Source organism: Pseudophryne corroboree, chromosome 11, assembly GCF_028390025.1.
Source record: "Pseudophryne corroboree isolate aPseCor3 chromosome 11, aPseCor3.hap2, whole genome shotgun sequence".
NCBI classification, from domain to species: Eukaryota; Metazoa; Chordata; class Amphibia; order Anura; family Myobatrachidae; genus Pseudophryne; species Pseudophryne corroboree.
The window spans coordinates 248,869,934-248,887,367 of record NC_086454.1 but is presented as its reverse complement, the minus strand read 5'-3'; the positions used below and the strand labels follow the sequence as shown (position 1 = coordinate 248,887,367).

The following is a 17,434-nucleotide window of genomic DNA, read 5'->3' as shown; positions in this document are numbered from 1 at the left end:
GAAATAACAGCAACATGGCAGTCCACCCAACACCATTCAACATCATTTCTATACATTTATCATTTATTTAGGAGAGCGATAAAGTACCAACCAATCAGTTCCTGACTGTCATTTTTTTTAAAACAGCCTGTAACATGGCAGCTGAATGGTAATTTATCTCTCTCCACCTTATCACTCTCCAAGGCTTAGTACATTCCCCACTCAATGTGAACCTGCAGACAAACTACTCATGACTGATAACATTGTGATCTATGCTCTCACAATTTTATCCACTTATATACATTTTTAATGCTTATTTATTTTTGTTTATCGCTGGAGATATTAAAATAGCTGCTGAATATTTACACTATGGTCAATTGATATATTTAATGCACATGGTGTTTCAAAAAAAGGTAACTGAAACTTGTATGTGTCTTACGTATCTTATATGTTACAGAAGACATTGAGGAACGTGCATTGTGTGTGGAACATTATTTCCAAAGTTACAGGACAGGACGGAATGGTAGGCCTTCCCTGGCATCCAAAACATCTGGGTTCCAGAACAATTTCCAGAGACCTGCACCACCAAACAAAACAATCCTGTCTTGTGTGGAAATGTTCCTGCAAACATTGACCGTGGCTAATCATAGTAAAGGACATTTCGGCAGACCCAGCAGCACCACGAGCAATGTGTGAGGAAATAAGTTTGTTACCTCTTTTTTAAACACCCTGTATATTATTTAGGTATTCTTTATGGTTCAGTACACTGTGTTGTGTTTACTCTCTGCCTCTGTACTTTCTTTACAGGTGACTATACCGTATCCACTGGGAGCATTGCATTGATTCCGTCACTAGGTACCACTTAGATATTGTTGTTTAGTGAGTCATTATTTAAACTCTATTCATTGTACATTTCCCCCCCCCCTATACACCTGGATTGTGCTCTGTGCAGCGCCTAAGGTTTACCCTTCCATCCGTTATGAAGAGGGCATGTGTCAGACCTCAACACTTTGCACACAGCTTATTTTGACATTGTGTAAAACTGGGTGTGCAGACTGCAGAGGAAGTTCTGCAAATCGCAGAAGATGAAACTGATAGTGTTTCTTTGGCGTGTCTTAAGGGGAACTTTAAAGTCTGTTTGGTGTGTTCAGTGTGGTGAGAAGTTTTATGCGTATGGGACTGCAAACATTAATAAGAACAGACAAGGAAAACCTGTCCTGTGTGTAATAGATATTTGCTACACTCAACAGGCTCAGCGGGACGGATCTATATGAAGGTGAGAGATTTGTAATTGTGATCCTAATAGTGTACGATAAACACACTTTGTTATACTGTAGTGCAGGCATTATATGATTATCACTTAGAAACATCTACAGTATATGCATGCCTGTGTGTATATACATGTGTGTGTGTTTGTGTGTTTGTATGTGTGTGTGTCTGTGTTTGTGTGTTTCATTTGTACAAATAAAGTGCACATTTTCAGCGAACAAGGGGGGTAATTCCAAGTTGATCGCAGCAGGAAATTTTTTAGCAGTTGGGCAAAACCATGTGCAGTGCAGGGGGGACAGATTTAACATGTGCAGAGAGAGTTAGATTTGGGTGTGGTGTGTTCAATCTGCAATTTAAATTGCAGTGTAAAAATAAAGCAGCCAGTATTTACCCTGCACAGAAACAAAATAACCCACCCAAATCTAACTCTCTCTGCAAATGTTATATCTGCCCCCCCTGCAGTGCACATGGTTTTGCCCAATTGCTAAAAAAATTTCCTGCTGCGATCAACTTGGAATTACCCCCACGATGCTAGACCTGACGTCGGTGTCTATTTACTAAGCCTTGGATGGAGATAAAGTACCATCCAATCAGCTCCTAACTGTCATTTTTCAAACCCAGCCTGTGATATGGCAGTTAGGAGTTGATTCGGTGAGACTTTAACTCCATGCACTTTATCTGCGTCCAAGGCTTAGTACATAAACCTATGTCACCTGGGGCCTGGTGCGCAGAGAGGGGCTGTTTGTTGAGAATGAAGCTACAGTGTACGAAGACAAATCTGTATATAAAACATACTTTACTTTTAAAGTTCATATGTCTTAAATAAGATGTAAGAAGAACCAGGGTGATGATATGAGCTCAGAGGCCTATACAACTGATATAGAGTCTGGCAGCATTGGGGTCCAGGGTCGAGAAGAAAACTCGCCTTTACAGAACCCATCGCCCATTTACTTGAATATTATTTTATTTAGGCAGGAATGGTATGTTCCATGAATGTGTATATAGTACTGTAATATCAGATACAAATAGATATAATGCTGTGGTGGGTATTTTTTTGAGCTTAAGCAGATCTTGGTGACTTTACCTTTAGGATCATTGGATTACTGGATTACAGCCTCAGAATGTTATTATGGGGATTAATAATTTAATATAACGGTCATAAATTCATAAAATTAATTATTTCATTTATTTGAAGTGGAAAAACTTTGTACAAATCACAACCACATAACCTTTGCTTTGCACACATAGTAGTAGGTGTTAGCTACAGATAACCATTTTTTTTTTTTTTAAATATTCACATTGCTCCTCATTTGACCGCAAAGTCCAGCACGGTCCACCTGTAGAATTTGACTGTGTTCTGTTGCAATTTATCCTCTCATTTTTGTTCCTCGCAAACTTTAGCCCTTATTATACCCCATTAACAAAAGAAGAATTAATTAACACTGTTGTCATATTTTTTATTTTCTATGGAAAGCAAACTGGCAAATACAGTGCAGTTTTCCCCTACTGCGCACCAGCCCAGCGTCAGATGACATTTGTGGTGGTGCATGCTGGTGAGCTTTATTAATAAGAGATGTAACGTGCTAGAATGAGAGAAATGTACATAAATCTGAGGGACCGTGTAAAAGCTCATGCGCATGAAGCAAGGTTATATAGATTTTTATTTTATACTTTCTGTGTCTCTAGTGTTTAGTTTTTAATTAACGAAAATATAAAAGAGGAAGGCTATGCCCCAGCAATGACACATACCAGCTTTTTAGTGATTAGAGGGCCTAATTCATACCTGATCGTAGATGTGCTAAATTTAGATCACTTTCACAGACATGCGGGGGGGGGCGCCCAGCACAGGGCTAGTCCGCCCCGCATGTCTGGCTCTGCCCCCCCAGGTACAAAAGCATCGCACAGCGGCGATGCTTTTGTACCTGAAGAGTAGAGGCAGGGAGCTACCCGTCACTCTCTGGGTCACAGCGGCTGCGTGTGACATCACGCAGCCGCTGCAGCCCGCTCCCCGCACGGCCCGGCCAACGCAGCGGCCCAACGCCGCCGACCTGCCCCCTACCACACAGCGAATGCCTCTGCCTGTAAAAAACGCACAGCAGCGATCAGGTCTGAATTAGCCCCTGAGCCATCCGCATGTCAGTCTGTCTTCTCCCTCCTTCCCTAGCCGCTGCTGTAAAGGAGGGACACGGAGGGCACAGCGCGCGCCTCTCCTGTGTCCCTCCTGCGTCTCTGGCGGGTCTGTTGAATGAAGTGCACGTTCGTGAGCTCTGATTGGCTCACGAACCGGCACTTCATTTAACAGACATGCCAGTGACGCAGGAGGGACACAGGAGAGGCGGGCGCTGTGCCCTCCGTGTCCCTCCTTCACAAAACAGCGGGGAGCGGGGGTGATCTGTACCTGGGGAGCATATTTGGCACTTTGGGGGGGGCATATGTGGCACTGAGGGGGCATATGTGACACTGGGGGGTATATGTGTACTTGGCACTTGGGGGGGGGCATATTTGGCATTGGGGGCATGTGTGTACCTGGCACTGTGGGGGAATATCTGGCACTGGGGGCATATGTAGCACTGGGAGCACAGCCCTAGCAACAAGCATTACACCCTAGCAACGAGCATGACACCAAGTGCATGAAACCCCTACGCCGGAGAATTTTTTGGCTTGGGGGAGAAAAATTTCTAGTTACGCCACTGGTAAAAGTGTTATGCTTTTGTATACCTTCCTTACACATCACAGGGACGGGCATCCATCCCTGCATGTTATTTTTATTACATTTGGGCACATGTTAATTTCTTATTTCCGTGAAATTCTAATGCCGTAAAGGTCTAAAATCCAATAATAAACAAATATGCCCGATATCCTTATATGTGGAATTAGATCAATACAGAGTTCCAGTGGTGCACCCAGGGGGGTTTACTAGCACCCAGAAACCCCCCTCCACCAAAAAAATTTTTTTTTTTTTTTGCTGCATGAGTATTATTAATGGCTATCTAGCGTCCTTTGCAGCCTGCTGTCTTCCTGGTGGCACTTGTAAGTGCTTAATAAAAGTTTATTTTAATTATAGTACATATATATCCATGTAAATACATATATACACATGTATATACATACATACATACATATAAACACACACACACATATGATATATATACATGTGTATATACAGTAGACGTGTACTGTATATATGTATATATATGTATGCATGTTCAATATGCTATGTATATGTGTGTGTATATATATATATATATATATATATATATATGTGTGTATATACGGTATATATATGTGTAGATATGTATGTGTGTATATATATATATATATATATATATATAGATGTCCAAGCAGTCGGCACTCCAGATTAAATAAATGTAACGCCTGGTGCCTTCTCGTGCAGAATAAACCACTGTATAAACACGTAGAATTGAGCGGCACTCTCAGGACTATAATAAAGAACAGGTCCTCAGCCCATCAATAGTTCGCAAACTATTGATGGGCTGAGGACCCGTTCTTTATTATAGTCCTGAGAGTGCCGCTCAATTCTACGTGTATATATATATATATATATATATATATATATGGAGTTGGATCGGCACTCCCACTGATGGCCACAGTAAGCACCGGTGCCCTCTTGAAACAAATACTTACAAATACCGAAAGGAGGAAGCGGCACTCTGCGTCTTTAAACAGGCAAAAAGTGTATTCATCAACACATCTACAGGTGCTGTTAATGTGTTGTTGAATACACTTTTTGCCTGTTTCAAAACGCAGAGTGCCGCTTCCTCCTTTCCGTATTTGTGTGTATATATATATATATATATATATATATATATACACACACACACACACACACACACACACACACACAGACACACTAGTTTTACGGACCCAGCATATACTGGGTCACCTCAGTCCCCACGCCCGTGATTGGCTCCACCCAGTTCTGGAAACCCCCCCATGCAAATCCTGGGTTTGCCACTGAGTTCCTAGCTTATATTATGGGCCTACTAGGCGGTTCAGAAATATTCTTGTGATATTATTATTTTATTTATTTTTTTGCAGTGATTGTTGACACTCCCTTTCTTCTCTCCCTGTCTCTCACTGTGTGTATGTACTGGCACGTTCCTGCATCTCACACATTCTCATTCTATTAATCACCTGACTGAGTATTTTTTATAGTGGAGAAAAGTAACCAGAAAGTTTTTATGGAGTTTCTGTAATTAGTATCTTGCAAGTAATGTTGAACCTGAAACAAAGTAATACATAATACAAATAAACAGATTTCACGGGGAATGTATACCAATAGTACCGCTGGGCCGCCACCTTGCAGACACCGGGTCTTGGAGAGAGGAGAGCGCAGCACACGCCTCTCCTCTCCTGCCTGTGAGTCCCGACTCCCGAGTGGCAGTGGCGGGCGTCAGCGACGGCGTGGACACTGAGCCGGTCCGTGAGCCAGTCAGAGCTCGCGTACTAGCAGCCAATCAGGAGCCGCTGCTGCCGGACCACGAGCCCTGATTGGTTCGAGGACCGGCGCCATTTCAGCAGACCGGACTGAGGCAGGAGAGGGACAGGAAGAGTGCATGCTGGCACTCTGGGGGCATGTGTATCTGGCACTGTGGGGGCATATTTGGCACTGTGGGGGCATATCTGGCACTCTGGGGGCATGTGTATCTGGCACTGTGGGGGCATATCTGACACTGTGGGGGCATATCTGGCACTATGGGGGCATGTGTATCTGGCACTGTGGGGGCATATCTGGCACTCTGGGGACATGTGTAACTGGCACTGTGGGGGCATATCTGGCACTCTGGGGGCATGTGTATCTGGCACTGTGGGGGCATATCTGGCACTGTGGGGGCATATCTGGCACTCTGGGGCATGTGTATCTGGCACTGTGGGGGCATATGTATCTGGCACTGTGGGGGCATGTGTATCTGGCACTGTGGGGGCATATCTGGCACTGAAGGGGCATATCTGGCATTGAAGGGGCATATCTGGCACTCTGGGGGCATGTGTATCTGGCACTGTGGGGGCATATCTGGCACTATGGGGGCATGTGTATCTGGCAGTGTAGGGGCATATCGGGCACTCTGGGGGCATATGTAACTGGCACTGTGGGGGCATATCTGGCACTGTGGGGGCATGTGTATCTGGCACTGTAGGGGCATATCTGGCACTGTGGGGGCATGTGTATCTGGCACTGTAGGGGCTAATCTGGCACTCTGGGGGCATGTGTATCTGGCACTGTGGGGGCATGTGTATCTGGCACTGTGGGGGCATATCTGGCACTATGAGGGCATGTGTATCTGGCACTGTGGGGGCATATCTGGCACTCTGGGGGCATGTGTAACTGGCACTGTGGGGGCATATCTGGCACTCTGGGGGCATGTGTATCTGGCACTGTGGGGGCATATCTGGCACTGTGGGGGCATGTGTATCTGGCACTGTGGGGGCATATCTGGCACTCTGGGGGCATGTGTATCTGGCACTGTGGGGGCATATGTATCTGGCACTGTGGGGGCATGTGTATCTGGCACTGTGGGGGCATATCTGGCACTGAAGGGGCATATCTGGCACTGAAGGGGCATATCTGGCACTCTGGGGGCATGTGTATCTGGCACTGTGGGGGCATATCTGGCACTATGGGGGCATGTGTATCTGGCAGTGTAGGGGCATATCTGGCACTCTGGGGGCATATGTAACTGGCACTGTGGGGGCATATCTGGCACTGTGGGGGCATGTGTATCTGGCACTGTAGGGGCATATCTGGCACTGTGGGGGCATGTGTATCTGGCACTGTAGGGGCTAATCTGGCACTCTGGGGGCATGTGTATCTGACACTGTGGGGGCATGTGTATCTGGCACTGTGGGGGCATGTGTATCTTGCACTGTGGGGGCATATGTAACTGGCACTGTGGGGGCATGTGTATCTGGCACTGTGGGGGCATATGTAACTGGCACTGTGGGGGCATGTGTATCTGGCACTGTGGGGGCATATCTGGCACTGAAGGGGCATATCTGGCACTCTGGGGGCATATGTGTATCTGGCACTCTGGGGGCATATCTGGCACTGTGGGGGCATATCTGGCACTCTGGGCAATGTGTATCTGGCAATGTGGGGTCATATCTGGCAGTGTGGGGGCATATCTGGCACTGTGGGGGCATGTGTATCTGGCACTGTGGGGGCATATCTGGCAGTGAAGGGGCATATATGGCACTCAGGGGGCATATGTGTATCCGGCATTGCGGGGGCATGTGTATCTGGCACTGTGGGGGCATATGTGTATCTGGCGCAGTTGGGACATATCTGGCACTGTGGGGGCATATGTGTATCTGACACTCTGGGTCAATGTGTATCTGACACTCGGGCAATGTGTATCTGGCACTGTGTGGGCATATATGGCACTACTGGGGGCATTTGTCTATCTGGCACCATGGGGCATTTGAGCATCTGGCACTGTAGGAGCATATCTGGCATGGTGGGGGCGTATCTGGCACTGTGGGGTCATATGTGTATCTGGCACTATTGGTGTCATAAGTGTATCTGGCCCCCCCATATGTGTATCACGCCCCCATTGTCATTGACCACGCCCCACGTGGCATTTGGCCACACCCATTTTTCGGCTCGCGCGCGCACACACAGTACCTATAAGACTTTTTTTCTACTTGTACTACTGTGTACAGGGGACCCTGAAGACCCACCCACTCCTCTAGGGATCAGATTTTACACTGTGCACTTGAATTATACATTATACATATGTTACATTATACTGCACAGGACTATGGTGTATTCACTACAGTGCACTGTTGTTGTTAATCTGGTACATTATCATGCATGCACTAACAGTATTTACTATCTATATCTATAAAGGGTCCAAGATTATGCACTCTTCTAATGGTTAGCCACGACACTGTGGTGGATGGCCGCAATACTAACAATGGGCCCCTATGCCTGCATTCCCCCGGTGGGCCCTTCATGCTCCAGTCCGACACTGCCTACCAGCTCCAACCTTGGTGCATAAGAGAAATGCGGGCAAAACAGCATTTGACACCTCAGATCTTATAACATATTCTAGGAATGTGAACTCAGTAGTAGATAGTGTTGCATTCAGAGGCGGATTTACCACAAGCCGGTATAGGCGTCCGCCTGGGGCCCGATGGACCCGCCTCTACACACCTGTGCAAGATGTCAAAAATAAGTTTTATTTTTAACAAATAGTTGTTGCCCCCACTCCACCGGCAGACTGTACATGTTTGTCAGCCTGGTGGGCGGGTACGTGGGGAGAGATCTCCCTCTGATGCAGGCTGACATTGCAGCGCAGGCTCCAGGTGGCGGTGTGTCGTTGGTGGTGCCTCCAGCGGTGCCCCCAGTGATGAGTTGGGGGCGGGTACATTGATTTCAATGTGTCTATCACCTTTAGTCTCGCCCCTTGGATGGAGGGTTTTTAATGGGCTGTTCCATTAAAGACCCGCAGCTGCCAATGGCCACATTTCTTAGTAAATTTCATTCCTCTGGACCTGCACTGCGCTCCTCCTCCCCTCTGTGCTACCTGTCACAGTACCTCTGTCCCTTTACTTCATAGTGTATGCCTCGGTTTCTCCCATTCACTTGTGTATATGTCTCCCCCTCAGTAAGATCTCAGTGTAGCTATCTCCCCTGAAGCCCCAATGTGTCCCATCACGTCATCATGTCCCCCACCATAAGTCACCAGTGTGTATTTTCCCCTCCCCCATGTCTCCATGTCTTCCTCCCCATCTACCAGTGTGTACAAGTTCTCAATGTCCCCCTACCCCACACAATCTCCAGTGTGTATGTTTCCTAGGCTTCCTACCCCCCCACCCCCAGTCACCAGTGTGTACGTCTCCAAATCCCCCACCCCCAGTCACCAGTGTGTACGTCTCCATATCCCCCACCCCCAGTCACCACTGTGTGTACGTCTCCATATCCCCCACCCCCAGTCACCAGTGTGTATGTCTCCATGTCCCCCTCCCCCAGTCACCAGTGTGTATGTCTACATGTCCCCCTCCCCCAGTCACCAGTGTGTACGTCTCCATGTCCCCCTCCCTAACTTCGAGTCACCACTGTGTACATCTCCATGTCCCCCACACCCAGTCACCAGTGTGTACGTCTCCATATCCTCCTCCCTAACTTCGAGTCACCACTGTGTACATCTCCATGTCCCCCACACCCAGTCACCAGTGTGTACGTCTCCATATCCTCCTCCCTAACTTCGAGTCATCACTGTGTGCATCTCGATGTCCCCCTCCCCAAGTCACCAGTGTGTATGTCTACATGTCTCCCTCCCCCAGTCACCAGTGTGTACATCTCCATGTCCCCCTCCCCCAGTCACTACTGTGTGTATCGCCATTTCTCCCACCCACAATCACCAGTGTGTATGTATCCATGTCCCCCTCCTCCTGCCCACAGTTACCAGAGTGCGTCTCCATGTGTCCCTCCCCCACCCACCAGTGTGTATGTCTCCATGTGTCCCTCCCCCACCCACCAGTGTGTATGTCTCCATGTGTCCCTCCCCCACCCACCAGTGTGTATGTCTCCATGTGTCCCTCCCCCACCCACCAGTGTGTATGTCTCCATGTGTCCCTACCCCACCCACCAGTGTGTATGTCTTCATGTTTCGCTCCCATACCCAGTCACCAGTGTGTATGTCTCCTTGGCTTATTTCCCCCACCCTATCACCAGTGTGTATGTCTCCATGTCCCGCTTTCCCTACCCAGTCACCAGTGTATACGCAGAAAGATCCCTCTGGCGCTATCCCTTATATATATACTGGCTATTACTAAGACCAAGTTCTATATAAAGGTCCAGAATATGCAAATTTATATTAAAAAAATAAACAGATTTTACAAAATATAAATATTGTACAGGATGGTATCAATGTATCTACTATTCAAATCGAAAAGTGTACCGGTACATACATATACACAGACACACATAAAACGGAACATGTATTCACAAAGAAGACAAAACAGAGTATGCAAGTCCCTAAAAAATCATAATGATATCAAAATACTGTGGGAGTGATGCGTCTCTCTGCAGCGGTCTTACTCAAACCCACTTTATACAAAAAACTTATTAATATCGGTAAAATTGTCCATAAAAACATAAATAGGGGTTTAATTACCCACCGGTAAATTCTTTTCTCGTAGTCCATAGAGGATGCTGGGGTCCACATTAGTACCATGGGGTATAGAGGGGTCCACTAGGAGCCATTGGCACTTTAAGAGTTTGAGAGTGTGGGCTGGCTTCTCCCTCTATGCCCCTCCTACCATACTCAGTCTAGAAACTGTGCCCGAGGAGACGGACAACTTCGAGAGAAGGATTTTACACAGATAGTGGCGAAATTCACACCAGCTCACACACAAGGCAAACCAATCTAACTAGCTTGAAACATCAGCAACGGCTGAACAAGATTACTAACCAAGTAACAAGACAGTACTTAACCAAGAACTAAGCAGTACTGAACTAAGTAACCACTGCAGGATCACGAAGCGCTGGGCGGGTGCCTAGCATCCTCTACGGACTACGAGAAAAGGATTTACCGGTAGGTAATTAAAATCCTATTTTCTCTTACGTCCTAGAGGATGCTGGGGTCCACATTAGTACCATGGGGATGTACCAAAGTTCCCAGAACGGGAGGGAGAGCGCGGAGGCTCCTGTAGAACTGATTGACCAAACTTCAGGTCCTCAGAGGCCAAAGTATCGAACTTTTAGAACTTTGCAAACGTGTTCGACCCATACCAAGTAGCCGCTCGGCAAAGCTTTAGAGCCGAGACACCCCAGGCAGCCGCCCAGGAAGAACCTACCTTACGAGTAGAGTGGGCCTTAACAGACGTAGGACACGGCAATCCTGACGTAGAATATGCATGCTGGATAGTGAACCTGATCCAGCGAGATATTGTCTGCTTAGAATCAGGACACCCAAGCTTCTTGGGATCATACAGGACGAACAGAGAGTCCGATTTTCTGTGACGAGCAGTCCTCTTCACGTAGATTTTCGGAGCCCTTACAACATCCAAGGACTTTGATGTAACAGAGGAGTCAGTAGCTACTGGCACCACAATAGGTTGGTTGATAGGAAATGCCGACACAACCTTTGGAAGAAACTGCTGACGTGTCCGAAGCTCAGCTCTATCTTCATGGAAGATCAAGTAGGGGCTCTTATAAGACAAAGACCCCAACTCCGACACACGTCTAGCAGAAGCTAAGGCCAACAAAGTGACAGCCTTGCACGTGAGAAACTTGACCTCAACCTCCGGCAGAGGTTCAAACCAATCCGATTGGAGAAACTGTAACACCACGTTAAGATCCCAGGGCGCCGTAGGTGGCACAAAGGGAGGCTGGATGTGCAGAACCCCTTTCAGAAAAGTCTGAACCTCGGAAAGGGAAGCCAACTGTTTCTGGAAGAAAATGGATAGGGCCGAAATCTGAACCTTTACGGATCCCAACCTCAGGCCCATATCCACACCTGCTTGCAGGAAGAGGAGAAACCGTCCCCGTTGAAACTCCACCGTAGGAAACTTCTTGGACTCACATCAAGATACATATTTTTTTCCAAATACGATGGTAATGTTTAGACGTTACTCCTGTCCTAACCTGTATAAGGGTAGGAATAACCTTTTTCAGAATGCCCTTCCGAGCTAATATCTGGCGTTCAACCTCCATGCCGACAAACATAGCCGTGGTAAGTCTTGATAAGCAAACAGCCCCTGCTACAGCAGGTCCTCCCGAAGAGGACTTGGCTCTTCTAGCAGTAGATCCAGAAGATCCGCGTACCAAGCCCTCCTTGGCCAGTCTGGAGCAATGAGGATCGCCTGAACTCTTGTTCTCCTTATGAGTTTTAGAACTCTCGGAATGAGTGGAAGTGGAAGAAACATGTACACCGACCAGAACACCCACGGAGTCACTAGAGCATCCACCGCCACAGCTTGCGGGTCCCTCGACCTGGTACAATACCACCGAAGCTTCTTGTTGAGACGAGAGGCCATCATGCCTATTTGAGGTACACCCCAAAGATCTGTTACCTTCGTGAACACCTCTGGATGGAGTCCCCACACACCTGGATTGAAATCGTGTCTGCTGAGGAAGTCCGCTTCCCAGTTGTCTACTCCTAGAATGAAGATCGCTGACAGCACCAACGCGTGTTTTTCTGCCCTGAGGATGATTCTCATTACCTCTGACATTGCAGCTCTGCTCTTCGTTCCGCCCTGTCGATTTATGTAAGCCACTGTCGTTACATTGTCCGACTGCACTTGAATGGCTCGACCTCGCAGAAGATGGGCCACTTGGAGAAGACCGTTGTAGACGGCTCTTAGTTCCAGAATGTTTATTGGTAGGCTGGATTCCAGGCTTGACCACCTTCCTTGGAAGGTTTCCCCCTGAGCGACTGCGCCCCAGCCCCGGAGACTTGCATCCGTGGTTAGAAGGATCCAGTCCTGAATCCCGAACCTGCTGCCCTCCAGAAGGTGAGGTAGTTGTAGCCACCAAAGGAGTGAAATCCTGGCTCTTGGCGACAAACGTATTCTCTGGTGCATGTGTAGATGAGATCCTGATCACTTGTCCAGGAGATCCAGTTGGAAGGGCCGAGCATGAAACCTTCCCTACTGTAGAGCCTCGTAAGAGGCCACCATCTTCCCCAGAAGGTGAATGCACTGATGAACCGAAACCCGGGCTGGCTTCAGGACATCCCTGACCATTGTTTGTATCACCAATGCTTTTTTCCCCAGAAGACACACCCTCTGCACTTCTGTGTCGAGGATCATTCCCAGAAAGGACAACCTCCTAGTCGGCTCCAAATGTGATTTTGGAAAAGTCAGGATCCAACCGTGTTTCCTGAGCATATGAGTCGTGAGAACAACGGACTGCAACAACCTCTCCCTGGATGCTGCCTTTATCAGCAGATCGTCCAGATATGGGATTATGTTCACCCCCTGTATGCGGAGGAGAACCATCATCTCTGCCATCACCTTGGTGAACACCCATGGTGCTGTGGAGAGGCTGAATGTTAGTACCTGAAATCGGAATGCGGAGGTACGCATCCTTGATATCCAGGGATACCAGAAACTCTCCCTCCTCCAGACATGAAATCACTGCTCCGAGAGACTCCATTTTGAATTTCAAAATTGGTCTGACCGAACCATCCGGTTTCAGTACCACGAAAAGGTTTGAATAATAACCCTTGTTTAGCATATAAGGTGGAACTGGGACAATGACCTGTGATTTTCCCAATTTTAGGATGGCTTCCTGTAGAATAGCCCTGTCTGTCAGCAAAGCTGGCAAACCTGATTTGAAGAATCGGTGAGACGGGAGTTCTTGAAACTCCAGTCTGTACCCCTGGGACACAATATCCTGTACCCAGGGAACGAGGCCGGATGACACCCAGACGTGGCTGAAAATGTCTGAGTTTCGCACCCACCAGCCCGTCCTCCAAGCTTTGAGGTCCACCGTCATGCTGAGGATTTTGAGGAACCAGAAGCAGATCTCTGGTCCTGGGAGCCTGCGGGTGCAGGCTTTTTGGATTTTGCCCGACCACCTCTAAAGAAAGTGGTAGAAGGCTTGGGCTTTTTTATCTTAGCGGTCCGAAAGGACTGCTGCACAGCTGAAGAAATGGTTTCTTCGTAGAAGGAGTAGTTGAGGGAAGGAAAGGTGACTTACCCGCGGTTGCTGTGGAAATCCACGCATCCAACACTTCCCCAAATAGAGCCTGACCTGTGTAGGGTAGGTACTCCACACTTCTCCTGGATTCCGCGTCTGCAGACCTTTGGCGTATCCAGAGTCCCCTGCGAGCTGATACCGACATGGAGGATATTCGTGCAGTCAGCATATCCAGGTCTTTCATGGATTCCACCATGAACCCTGCAGAATCCTGTATGTTACGTAAAAACAGTTCAATGTCACTTCTATCCATTGTATCCAAATCCTTTAGTAATGTGCCTGACCACTTTACTATGGCTTTAGAAATCCATGCACAGGCAATAGTGGGCCTTAAGGCCACTCCTGAAGCAGTGTATATGGATTTGAGCGTTTTGTAGAGATGAGCGCCTGAAATTTTTCGGGTTTTGTGTTTTGGTTTTGGGTTCGGTTCCGCGGCCGTGTTTTGGGTTCGAACGCGTTTTGGCAAAACCTCACCGAATTATTTTTGTCGGATTCGGGTGTGTTTTGGATTCGGGTGTTTTTTTCCAAAAACACTAAAAAACAGCTTAAATCATAGAATTTGGGGGTCATTTTGATCCCAAAGTATTATTAACCTCAAAAACCATAATTTACACTCATTTTCAGTCTATTCTGAATACCTCACACCTCACAATATTATTTTTAGTCCTAAAATTTGCACCGAGGTCGCTGTGTGAGTAAGATAAGCGACCCTAGTGGCCGACACAAACACCGGGCCCATCTAGGAGTGGCACTGCAGTGTCACGCAGGATGTCCCTTCCAAAAAACCCTCCCCAAACAGCACATGACGCAAAGAAAAAAAGAGGCGCAATGAGGTAGCTGTGTGAGTAAGATTAGCGACCCTAGTGGCCGACACAAACACCGGGCCCATCTAGGAGTGGCACTGCAGTGTCACGTAGGATGTCCCTTCCAAAAAACCCTCCCCAAACAGCACATGACGCAAAGAAAAAAAGAGGCGCAATGAGGTAGCTGTGTGAGTAAGATTAGCGACCGTAGTGGCCGACACAAACACCGGGCCCATTTAGGAGTGGCACTGCAGTGTCACGTAGGATGTCCCTTCCAAAAAACCCTCCCCAAACAGCACATGACGCAAAGAAAAAGAGATAGTATACTCGTAACTAGTATGTATGTATAAAGAAAGAAAAAAAAAACACGGTTAGGTGGTATATACAATTATGGACGGGCTGCCGAGTGCCGACACAGAGGTAGCCACAGCCGTGAACTACCGCACTGTACTGTGTCTGCTGCTAATATATAGACTGGTTGATAAAGAGATAGTATACTCGTAACTAGTATGTATGTATAAAGAAAGAAAAAAACACCACGGTTAGGTCACTGGTATATACAATTATGGACGGGCTGCGGAGTGCCGACACAGAGGTAGCCACAGCCGTGAACTACCGCACTGTACTGTGTCTGCTGCTAATATATAGACTGGTTGATAAAGAGATAGTATACTCGTAACTAGTATGTATGTATAAAGAAAGAAAAAAAAACCACGGTTAGGTGGTATATACAATTATGGACGGGCTGCCGAGTGCCGACACAGAGGTAGCCACAGCCGTGAACTACCGCACTGTACTGTGTCTGCTGCTAATATATAGACTGGTTGATAAAGAGATAGTATACTCGTAACTAGTATGTATGTATAAAGAAAGAAAAAAAAACCACGGTTAGGTCACTGGTATATACAATTATGGACGGGCTGCCGAGTGCCGACACAGAGGTAGCCACAGCCGTGAACTACCGCACTGTACTGTGTCTGCTGCTAATATATAGACTGGTTGATAAAGAGATAGTATACTCGTAACTAGTATGTATGTATAAAGAAAGAAAAAAAAACCACGGTTAGGTGGTATATACAATTATGGACGGGCTGCCGAGTGCCGACACAGAGGTAGCCACAGCCGTGAACTACCGCACTGTACTGTGTCTGCTGCTAATATATAGACTGGTTGATAAAGAGATAGTATACTCGTAACTAGTATGTATGTATAAAGAAAGAAAAAAAAAACACGGTTAGGTCACTGGTATATACAATTATGGACGGGCTGCCGAGTGCCGACACAGAGGTAGCCACAGCCGTGAACTACCGCACTGTACTGTGTCTGCTGCTAATATATAGACTGGTTGATAAAGAGATAGTATACTCGTAACTAGTATGTATGTATAAAGAAAGAAAAAAAAACCACGGTTAGGTCACTGGTATATACAATTATGGACGGGCTGCCGAGTGCCGACACAGAGGTAGCCACAGCCGTGAACTACCGCACTGTACTGTGTCTGCTGCTAATATATAGACTGGTTGATAAAGAGATAGTATACTCGTAACTAGTATGTATGTATAAAGAAAGAAAAAAAAACCACGGTTAGGTCACTGGTATATACAATTATGGACGGGCTGCCGAGTGCCGACACAGAGGTAGCCACAGCCGTGAACTACCGCACTGTACTGTGTCTGCTGCTAATATAGACTGGTTGATAAAGAGATAGTATACTACTAATATTATATACTGGTGGTCAGGTCACTGTTCACTAGTCACACTGGCAGTGGCACTCCTGCAGCAAAAGTGTGCACTGTTTAATTTTAATATAATATTATGTACTCCTGGCTCCTGCTATAACCTATAACTGGCACTGCAGTAGTGCTCCCCAGTCTCCCCCACAATTATAAGCTGTGTGAGCTGAGCAGTCAGACAGATATATAATATATATAGATGATGCAGCACACTGGCCTGAGCCTGAGCAGTGCACACAGATATGGTATGTATGTGACTGAGTCACTGTGTGCTGTGTATCGCTTTTTTCAGGCAGAGAACGGATTATAAATAAAAGTGGTGGTCACTGGTCACTATCAGCAAAACTCTGCACTGTACACTACTGAGTACTCCTAATGCTCCCCAAAATTAGTAAATCAAGTGTCTAAACGGAGAGGACGCCAGCCACGTCCTCTCCCTATCAATCTCAATGCACGTGTGAAAATGGCGGCGACGCGCGGCTCCTTATATAGAATCCGAGTCTCGCGATAGAATCCGAGCCCCGCGAGAATCCGACAGCGTCATGATGACGTTCGGGCGCGCTCGGGTTAACCGAGCAAGGCGGGAAGATCCGAGTCGCTCGGACTCGTGAAAAAAAACATGAAGTTCTGGCGGGTTCGGATTCAGAGAAACCGAACCCGCTCATCTCTAGCGTTTTGTCAATCTTACGATCGGCCAGTTCTTTAAACGCAGTAGAACCAGGGACAGGTAAAACCACCTTTTTAGATAGTCTGGAGACAGATGCGTCAACAATTGGTGGGTTTTCCCATTTTTCCTATTTTCCTCAGGGAAGGGAAAAGCAACCAGAACTCTTTTTGGGATCTGGAATTTTTTCTTCTGGTTTTCGCAGGATTTTTCAAATATACCGTTTAATTCTTTAGACGTGGGAAAGATTAGCGGGGCTTTCTTATTATCAGTGAAGGAAGCCTCCTCAACCTGCTCAGGTGGAGTGTCATTATTA

General features: G+C 47.0%; 1 protein-coding gene across 2 annotated transcripts in view; it reads left to right on the top strand.

Annotated features, from left to right (window-relative positions):
• The first annotated feature begins 784 nt into the window (after nt 1–784).
• Nucleotides 785–17,434, top strand: part of ADCY7 (adenylate cyclase 7) — a 338,110-nt gene continuing 321,460 nt past the window's right edge. The window contains exon 1 of one of the 2 annotated variants that reach the window (XM_063945334.1): nt 785–834. The gene's annotated coding sequence lies outside the window, so the exon portion shown is untranslated. Of the gene's footprint in view, nt 835–1,122; nt 1,256–17,434 lie in introns of those variants that run through there. The other variant, XM_063945333.1, reaches the window with a different exon arrangement.